General features: G+C 39.4%; 1 protein-coding gene across 2 annotated transcripts in view; it reads left to right on the top strand.

Moving 5' to 3' along the window:
* The window catches only part of SNX6 (sorting nexin 6), a 62,234-nt gene that overhangs the window by 675 nt on the left and 57,687 nt on the right, over window positions 1-3,872 (top strand). The gene's annotated exons all lie outside the window — the stretch shown is intronic.

Raw genomic sequence — 3,872 nt, 5'->3', positions numbered from 1 at the left:
CCGCCCACCCTTCTCTCCCTCTAAAACGCATTTAGTGCAGGCTTAGTCTAAATTACCCTTTTTCCAAAGATTTTTACAGTCGCCGAATCTTAACTCTTGTTCAGTATCCTACGAGATTTTGCAAAATGTTTGTAGTCCCCGTACGAAAAATACATCTTTTGCAGGATTCCCTTGGCGTTTTGAGGCGAGTTGCATTTTACTTCAGAAGGGGCCTTCAGGGCTCCGATTTCTCCCTCCTACCTTCCCCCTCCCCCCATTGCCTTGGCTGAAGGGTAGTAATCTGTGTAGTGCCTTGTACAAGTGAGCACTTGAAAAATATTGATATATGATAATTGCGGCTCAGCAGGGTACCATGATTTCCTTCACATTTAACAGCGTGCACTTTAAGTTTCCATTTTGCTTTCACTAGCCTGTCTTAGATACTGTGAGGCACTTGTGCCTTTTTTTTTGTAGGCGGTAAAATTTTCTGGATATTATGTTGTTTTTAATAAGAGATGTATGATAAGAGATGAGGTTGTTAGTATTAACTGATGACCTTTATAGGACTTTCAGATGGTAAGAAAGATGCATAGGGTCTGCACAATTAACAGTGATTTTTCTAAAGATAAGACGAATGGCCTCCTTACTTAAATAAATTTGTCGTATTTTTGTGGTCTACCAGGAAATGCCAACATGATTTGTTTTCTTGTAAAATCTGACTAATGTGCAGTAAAAGTAGTAAGTTTTTGCATATTTATGTTGATGATGTGAAAAATAGAGCAAGCCTTTCTCATGAAGATGTGTGTTCATGTCTTGATGCCTTTGGTAAGATTTCCTTGGATAGAATCAGAGGGACTTCAGTAATGTGTCCAGAAACTTTTTTCATATGTTACAAACTTAAATGGAGAGGAAGACAAACAGCATGCCTGACCAGGAAGTTCTTGTAGAATCTTGTAGATGAAACTTTTAATGTAAACATTGGAAAAAACAATTACCATGACTGAGAAAACTTTTAGAATATTGTGACTATGTACATATGTCCAGTTCTTCCTTATTTTTGTCCAGTGGGATAGGGTGAATCATAATAATAATTATAGCCAGGCATGGTGCTCAGCACTGTATAAGCATTGTTTCGTTGTATCTTCTGTCATCATCCCAGTGAAGCTTTTAGTAGCCTCCTTTTACAGATGAGAAATCTGAACCTCAGAAAAGCTAATAAGTAAGTAGTCTGAGGTCACATAGCCTGTGAGTGGGAGAGCTGCACTTTGAACTATGTTTCTCAGGCATCCGAGACAGTGAATGTGTTTCTCTAAGTGTTGCCTTGAAACGCTTGCATCAGAATTACCTGGGGTGTTTGTAAAACAAAAACAAAACAACATGCATGAAAAGTGCATGTTTCTGGGTCCTACACCCTACTAAATCAGAATCTCTTGGGATGGGGAGAAGACAGATAGTCTACTTCTTAAACAGGCAGTCAAGAAGATTCTGTTGCACAACATTATCCTATTTCCCGGTTTCAGGAATATCTGGACTGTTTAAATTTCCTTATTGTGTTTGTCTTGATAGAAATAGATTAACATAATTAGAACTTCTAGGCATTGTACTTTTAGTTTAGATCCTCTTGTTCAGTCTTTTAAGAAAGAGTTTTGATAGAGGAAAGGCACATATTTGATATGAATTGCAGTGAGGACATCATGGATTCAAAAATAATAATACAGGCATTTTGTACAAAGCAGCAAGTAAGCAAAATTAGTATTTTTAAATAAAAATTTTAATGGCATTAAATTCGCATCACAATACTTGGATCAGAACAGAATCAGAGTTGGTTTCACTTAGAGCCTTTAGAAAATATTTTGCGAGAAACTAAAAAAGGCTTTAAGAACATACAATGTTGAAAATATTGGCCACTTTTTAAAATCTCTTCAGCCATACCTGCGCATAGTAGGATCCCCTCCCCCCAATGAAGGACAGTAATATATTATTTAGTAAACAAATGTGTCCTTTGAGCCGGACACATTTTGTCTGATGTGCTTGTTGAACCAAGAGCATTACATACCAGAGCGATGGCATAATTCTGTTTTAGCTTTTGATTTGAATTCTATGTAATATGTTTATTGTTTCTAAAAATTACTTTAGGTGGAGTTTTTGTGTACCTCTCCTGGACTCCTAGCTTTGTTCTTCCTTCTGTGTTCCTTATCTTAATTAACGGCATCATTTTCCAGTTGCCCAAGGCAAGATACCTCTGAATCATATCCTTCTTCTCCACATCAAAAAAGCCACTGAAGCCAGTTAATTTCACCTCTGAAATGTTGATCATAATTACCTCATCTTTCACTTGCATAGCCCCAGTTAAGATCCTGTTACTTCTTTTCCCAGATTATAGCTAATACTAGTCACGGGTCTCTGTATCTTCAGTCTTTCTGCTCTCCAATCCAGTCATGACATCACACCTAGTTACCTAACTAAAGTGATCGAATCATATAGCATAGTGCTACTAGCACCACTAGTCAAAAGGACTTATTTGGACGCCATTCTTTTCGGAATAAGGTCCAGATTCCTTAGGCTAGCATTCAGCATAACACATTTTCCAGCTGGCTTCATTTCTCAGTATATTCTCCCTCAAACTCTCAGACATACTCTCGTCTACTTGTCATTACCCAAGCACCTCTACTTCTTAGTGATGTCTGCTTTGTGCACACTGTTTCAACATTGTGGAATGCTTTTTTCTCTCACCTTTTCTTTCACTTGAAATGTGACTTATCATTCAAGACTTGTTCCAGATGTTTGCATTTTCCAATGTATCTACATAGCATTAGCTTGAACACGTGCCACATTTATTGATAGTTATTCCAGATAAAAATGTGACATACATTTTGTTGGCTGTGAATAAGACAAAGTCCCTGCCCTGAGGCCCTCATCATGTAGTGAGGGAGACAGAGTTACAGTCCCTTGTGATAAATGCCCTGGGAGTACAGAGGAGGGAGTGTTTAACTTTGAGGGAAAGAAGATTTATGAAGAAATAACAACAGCTACACACTTAGGTAGCATTTACTTTGCGCCAGGGATTTTCCATATTCTCAATTCTCACATCCCTGTGAGGTAGCTGCTGATACTGTTAGAACTTTGGAAAGGAAAACAGCTTCAGAGAGATTTAATAATTTGCCCAAGGTCATACAGCCAGCACTAGCTAGATTTGAACAGACAGGCTGGCTTTAGGTTCTGGGCTCTGTACCACAATGTTACCACCTCAATGAACTAGGCCTTAAACATTGATCAGAAGTTTTGTAGGCTCTCAGGGAAGAAGGGAGGGTTTGCCTGCAGAGAGGATATAGCATGTGTAGGTAATTTGCTTGGAGCACGTGTTCTTACTGGGAGCTGAGATTGCAAAGGTAGGTATGAGTAGTACAAATAGAGTGTAAAGTGCATAATGATAAAGACACCAGGCAGTGGGCAGCCCTGAGGGATTTTAAGCTGGTAAGGATGAAAATAGCATTTCAGGAAGCTGAAAAACCAGTTAAAAACCTATTGCAACAGTCCAGATGAGAAATGATGAGGCTGGAACCAAGGTACTGGAAGTAGGAATGAAGGAAGGGGGCATAGCAGAGATATTTGGAAGATAGCATTGACCAAGCTTAGTAACCAAATAAGGAGCCCTGGTGGCACAGTGATAAAGTGCTTGCTGCTAACTGAAAGGTCGACGGTTTGAACCCACCAGCCGCTCTGCAGGGGAAAGATGTGGCAGTCTGCTTCTCTAAAGATTACAGCCTTGCAAACCCTGTGGGGAAGTTCTGCTGTGTCCTGGAGGGTTACTGAGTTGGAATTGACTTGACGGCAACAGGTATGGATAGTGACCAAATACAGTAAAACCTGCAAAAGCCAGAAGAAACCTGTCA

Source organism: Loxodonta africana, chromosome 10 (assembly GCF_030014295.1).
Source record: "Loxodonta africana isolate mLoxAfr1 chromosome 10, mLoxAfr1.hap2, whole genome shotgun sequence".
NCBI classification, from domain to species: Eukaryota; Metazoa; Chordata; class Mammalia; order Proboscidea; family Elephantidae; genus Loxodonta; species Loxodonta africana.
Note: the sequence above shows the minus strand (reverse complement) of the source record. Positions and strands in the feature narration are given on the sequence as shown.